General features: G+C 39.8%; 1 long non-coding RNA gene across 1 annotated transcript; it reads left to right on the forward strand.

Moving 5' to 3' along the window:
* The first annotated feature begins 3,944 nt into the window (after positions 1 to 3,944).
* LOC122846450 lies at positions 3,945 to 5,083 on the forward strand. Its single transcript, XR_006373241.1, has 3 exons — positions 3,945 to 4,025; positions 4,606 to 4,771; positions 4,895 to 5,083. It is a non-coding gene; the product is annotated as an uncharacterized LOC122846450 (long non-coding RNA).
* The last annotated feature ends 1,567 nt before the right edge of the window (positions 5,084 to 6,650 follow it).

Below are 6,650 nucleotides of genomic sequence, written 5' to 3' on the forward strand. Positions count from 1 at the left end.
GAAGAAATGAGGATGAATTGAAAGAAGAGAAGAGAAACACAGAGAGACTTTCTGCTCCTTCATAAAGTGATGAAAGAAAGAGAAGAAGAGTTTGTCTCTTTCATGTTGTGGTGCTCCAGGTCAGGATGTGTGTCTCAGAACTGCAGCTGCAGGGGATCCGGGTGCAGATGCTGCTGCTGCTACAGAAGATGACAAGCTGCGACCCGAACCGGCTTTCAAACTTTCTATCAGACTGGAGACGACAAGATGGAGGCCTGAGAGTCAGCAGAAAGAAAACCAACAGGCCAGGTTTCTGAAAAACCCAGACAGAGCAAGAGTAACAATCCACACAAAACCACTCTGAGACCAAAACAGTTCAACTTGTTCATATTTCAGAAAAATTTAATGATGCTGTGCCTGATATGATAGTTTCATGAGTTTCTGATAGTTTAGAGTTAAAATTAATGAATTTATAGACGTGGAGCCGGCAGAGAGCTTCATCAGAGGATCAAACTCCATCCATCCATCCGTCCGTCCGTCCATCCATCCATCCGTCTCTATAGTATTGATCTGCGTCCATTGAGCCGCCATGACAGCAGGAGGCGCTAACGAGTCAGACGCTCTAATGTAAAACTGTTTTATTCAGCACAACAACAAAAAAATCACCTTCTGAAGAAATTCATTCTTTTTCTTATTTAAAGCTTTTAATGAAAAAATAACAGCTTTATTAACAGCTGGATTCAAACCTGTCATTTATCATTCAACAGAAATTATAACTAAACTATTTCTAAATATTAAAGAGCACCTCGTTGCTGTTCAAATACAAAATAGAAATCTGTAAAGTTTTATTTCTATAGAAATGTGAAGCCAGATTGTGGCGACTCAAGAGCTTCATAAGCTTAGTAACATTTTAAACACTGAATATTTCTGAGATGTAACGTCCTTTTAGGAATATTTGCTGTTTTGTTTTGTTGACTGAATAATAATTAATCATAATAAATGAAATTTTTAATAAATTCTAATCAGAAAACAAAGTTCACTGGTAAAAAAGTCATTCGATTATAGAAACGTTTATGGGCTTAAAGAAGTTTTAGTAGTTAGTAAACTACAGACTGTAGTTTAAACAGATCCTGACTCGTTTTCTTGTAAAGCTCCAGAGTTGATGAACTTAGAGTGAAAATTGTGTTTTGTATTGAATTCTCACAACTCAAACATCATTAACACACACACACACACACACATATTTAAACACCGATCTATGTATTGATGTCTAAATGTGTGTGTGACTGTAGTGCAGAGCGCTGAGTGATGAAAATGACTGGACACATCAGTTCAGTCCGTTTACCGTTAAAGAACATTGAAATGTGTTTCTGATGTCGGTACTTCTCCTCTGCCTTCGCCCGTCTTCATTAAGAGACAAAGAGTTTGAGGAACGATCCGGTCAGAGCAGCTTCAGCAGTAAATATCGGCCATGCTGCCGGTCGGCGTTTAGCAGCCCGTTAAATCCTCCATAAACTCCGTGAGTCAGTTAAAATGTTAACCTGAACATGAAGCCATGAGCCATGCTTCACCGCATCCAGCAGCCGCGCAGAAACAAACATCCAGCAGGATGAATAAATAATACAGCTTCACTTTAACAAACACACTCATGGTGTAAGTCAGGCGAACTCAGACGGAACAAAGGAAAGAGAAGAAAAGTTAATTTCAGGTAACTTTTTTATTCCATGGATGTATTCATGAGGCAGTAATGTTTCGTGGTCTCTGCAGGCTCTCCTCATTCATGTGTAATAAAATGCTTTCTTATTCATGCTGAGCTCTGAGTTCAGGGCAGAAGCTGAAGAAACGACGGGCTTGTTACCGATGTGAGCGCTGGAAACTCTGAGCAGCACCAGGGCGGGTGGCCATGTCTGTGTTTAGCCACAGAGACTCTGAGACGCAGAAACTGTATTTGTTTTTAATGTCCTGCTTCAGCGAGCCGACATGGAGGAAGGGCGAAAACACGGGAGTCCAACAACCAGGGGCAACATCTGGTTTCTGAGAGGATCTCAGAACAGAAACAGGACAAATAAATCCGTCAGGAACGACTTCTTCCTTCAGCTCACACGATCCAACAAATCTGGCTTTAATCTGGACCAACCTTTAGAGAAAAACTGTAACAAAAAATATATTTCTACACCAAAAAATCTGATGAAAAATGTGCCAGATGCTGTGTTTACCTGAAAGAGCCAAAACCGCTTCAATTCAAACGGGCTGGGAACCAGAACCAAATGCAGACCCGGTCAGAGCCCAGCAGGGAGCTGAAGAACCGTCCAGAGGCTGGACATGTTGGTGACGGTCAAACAGCCTCCAGATCCAACCCCGGCTGGCTGTAGAACAAGATCCACGACCAGAACCAGAACCAGAACCAGGACGCTGCACAGGAACAACAGCAGCTGCTCCACATTTAGGTGTCAGAAATACTCTGTGCTAGAAAGAACAGGCAGGTTCTCCTTCAACCGTCACTGAGGCATTTCAGCCTGATCAGCAGAACGTCTGCTCAGCCCAGCAGCAATAACTTCACTGAATTAGAACCAGCAGAAAATGTTCAAATGCTACAGTATTCATGCATAATATTTATAATAAAGTCTGAGAGTTAAATCCTTATTTTTCATACAACCATCTGCTAACTTATGCAGACTATATGTAAATAAAATCCTGATGAAAAGCAGCTTCATATTCCTGATTTTTGCATCTGGTTGGTTAATAATTTGTGATAAAATCATAAATGTATCATTCAGAGTTGCAGTGACATGGTACACTGCTCTGCAAAACAATTTAAAAACCTTTTTATCCAGTTTTTATGTTGCAACTTTTAACTTCAGTGGAGATTTTATATTACAGACCAGAACAAAGAAAACTAAACTGCGAAGCTCGATTCTCTCGACTCTAATTTAGTTAATTACAGTGTCTGTAATTAATTAATCACATCTTAATTGGAAACCATATATGAAAAAAATTAGCAAAATTTTCAGTTCAGAAACTCTCCTTGTTGCGATGTTTATGAATGTATGGACATATGCACCAAAATCAAAGATATCTATAGTTTTTAGTTCTCCAGGTTCTCCAACCGTCAGATGGGAGTAAAATTCATCTTTCCAGAATTTCTCTGATCATTCATGGACCTTCTGTAGAAATGTGGATGCTGACATTAGCATTAGCTGCTACATGTTTAGCACTAAGATGCTATTTTAGACTTGAATAGCTTCTCTGATAAGCTAACTCCTTTAGTACATGAACACAACAATCCTCTTTTCCAGCATCCGATCAGATGGTTCTGATCAGAAATGATCCCTCAGTGGGCCGAGAGAAGCGGCTTCGTCCATGACTGGACCCAGATAGTGGACACATTGTGTATCTGTAACCTCGATAATCGCGATCGGGTACCAGCTCAGTTCAAATCAGTTCTGCGTTGAGTGAATAATGGCCAGGAGACAGGATGAGATGAAACGATGTTTATCTGTACGGAACAGAATATGGACTGATCAGGAATCAGGTTCCTCACAGCGCGTACAGCACCTTACCAAGAATAGCATTTCATGTTAGCATCAAGCTAACATAACATTTTACCAGAGCGTTAAACTCAGTGAACCTACCTCGCGCCCATTTCTCATGAACTGGAAACGAAATATTTAACACTGCCAACCACCAGAAGGGGGTGCTGTTTCTCCCAATACACATGAACCCAAACTTGGAAGTAATGACAAGATGAATTGTACACAACATTATCTATGTCAGTGTTTCCCAACCCTGTTCCTCAAGGCACACTGTCCTACATGTTTTAGAAGTTTCCCTACTTTAATGTACCTGATTCAACTGATTGCAGTTCAACAAACGCCTGTTAATCAGTCATCAATTGAAATCAGCTGCACTGAAGCAAGGAAATACCTAAAACATGCAGGGCAGTGTGCCTTGAGGACCAGGGTTGGGAAACACTGATCTATGTTACACATCCAGTGGCCCAAGCACGGCACCTTGAGGGACTCCATACGTAGTGCTGCTGTGTGAAGGTTTGTCATTAACATGAAGGTTTCACTTCACATTTAGGTGAAACTTTGTTGGTCTCTGCCATAAAATCCCAACAAAACTCCCTGAAGTTTGTGTTTGTAACAAAAACTCAACATGTTCATCGATACGATCCTAGGAACGTAAAGCAGAGGGTGACTGTGAGGCTGCTAATGGAAAAACAGAATAATTTACGTTTCATGTTTTTGGTTTCTGTTTGCAGTGAATTATTGTGTGTAATCTACCAGCAGGGGGTTTAGTCTGCATATCAAAATCAGAGATTATCCCTCATTATCCAGACACTGCAGCTGTGCAGCCAGTCAGGAAGACTCAGTCACACGCAGCTTTCTGTCACAAGATGACATGAACAACAATAACTGTTTTATTATTGTCATTTTGCAGTGTATTTTCTTTCATGACAATGTTTAAACCAAAAGTTGGAGCTTATTTTTCTTTCACTTACTAGCTTGAAGATGGCAGTAAATAAAAAGCCAGGTTTAAAACATTCATCTTGATGTACATGATACATTTTCTGTGTAATAAAACTTGAAAAGTGCTTCCATTATGTGCTTGATGTACTTACAGCACTCAGATGAAATCGATCCCCCACAGGCACAAACACACCTGAGTCTGATTTATTAGAGGAAGTGAGCTCTGATTGGCTGGAGGCGGTCATGTGACATCAGCTGTGGAGCAACATAAACTATGATGAAGTCATCAAAAATCTGATGTTTATAGCTTCATATCGGAGGTGGGAACCTTTTATTATTGCACAATTTGATTCAAAATCAATTTTCAAATCAAAACGATTATTCAAAATGATTTCTGCTTCCATCTGTAAATGAACAGAAGATCCTCCTGATCTGCTTTACAGAGCAGAATGACAAATGAAGATATAAAGTTTTCCACTCCCTCCCTGCATCCTCCATTTTGGTTTTAAGAAGCAGTGATGGAGAGAGCGCCACCTATCTCCAATGAAAGGTAATGTTGCAATTTCCACCCAGGAGTTTTAGGGAAACCCAGAACAAACACCTGACATGGAAACAGATCTCATTTTCTCCTTTTGGTGTGAAAGAGAAGCTGAGAAATGCCCTTTAAATGGAAACAACTCCCTCCAGTTTTTCACAATTCTGCAATCCTGGAAATTCATCAAAATCATCAAAACTCCACATTTTGTTGTGATAAAGAAAATTGTGAGTTTACTGCTAATTTTCCTGAAAAATAGTGAAAAACATTTGCTTTATGTAATACTAACTCCCATCTGCAGGTGGCGATAGTTCTTTCTTCTACTATAAATACAGCAAAATTTCTTTGCAAATATTTCTAAATCAGTGATTTTAATTTTTTAAAAATTACCAAAACAATCGTAAATCTTTTATGGAACTACTAAATACTGTTTTTCTAAGTATAATAATATAATTAGTAACATGCTTGTCATTATTCTGTTTGTATCCTATATTAATGTGAGTGTGACAGAATTAAAATTATCATTTTTTTTGTAAAGTGTCTTGAAACATCATCTGTTGTGAAATGCAGAAACAGAAAAACCTGATTGGGTTTGAAGTGAATCCAAAAATCTGACGCCTCCATCTTGTTTCCATCTGGTGAAACAGGAAGTTGCTCTCAGTGTCTTCAGAGGTTTTTGTGTCGTTTCCTTCAGTGGTTCTTGGTGCAGCGCCCCCACAGGCCAGGAGGGGAACATGTTGGTTTGACTCAGCAGAGAGAAAGAGAACCACAGCAGCTGGAGGTGGAGCAGATGTTCTGGTTCCTGTAGAACCGGGTCGACTGGACCATCACACTGAATCTCTGTTTTTGCATTAACAGCTTTAAAAAATCACTAAAATCTTGTTAAATTGGAGGGACAGTGATAGATGGTCAGGGACAAAAACATATTTGGAGTTGTAGAGTGTGTTGATGGAGCCTGGCAGAGGGCGACGTCGCTTCCTGCTTCACTTCTTCTGTTTGGCTACAGCCTAGCTGGCTTTTCTCTGCGCAGCCTAGAAAGCAGGAAAATGAGGAATGCACAGAGGCTCCAGGCTCTCCACAAATAGAGAAGATTTAAAATTGATGACTGGATGGGTTTTCACAGATCAGTGAGCTTCAGACAACATGCAGCAAATAGAGACGCTTGAAACTAAATTTACAAGAGAGAGGAAAAGAAAAGACCCAGACAGGCTCATCGTCACCACAAAGCATTTCTGATTAAACTCTAAATTGATCAGATTATTCTAACGAACGGCTGATGAAACCTGATCAGTCTGACTGTCTCAGCTTTAAACAGGAAGCTGAAAGTGTGAACATGCTGGGAAACAATGCTGACTCATTATGAGCTCCATTTATGGAAATGTCCTTGGTTAATAACAACAACACTCATTAATGGAGTGTATTTCTGATCCGTGGGAACAGAGGCTCACTCAGCACCAAAGCAGCTCTTTATGTCAGGATAATGGGGATGTGAACATGCAACGAAAAGAGACAAAATTAGCTTAAAATGATTTCAGATGATATTCTGGGTAAAACTGGAGTTTTAAAACATATTGTCTTTGGACTGGCTCTCTGGTCAAAGGTCATGATTCCTTCTGGTTAACATATGAAAAGTTACTTTAACAGAGAAAATAGTGAGAATGGAA

The sequence above is a fragment of the Gambusia affinis genome, linkage group LG16, assembly GCF_019740435.1.
Source record: "Gambusia affinis linkage group LG16, SWU_Gaff_1.0, whole genome shotgun sequence".
Lineage (NCBI taxonomy): Eukaryota > Metazoa > Chordata > Actinopteri > Cyprinodontiformes > Poeciliidae > Gambusia > Gambusia affinis.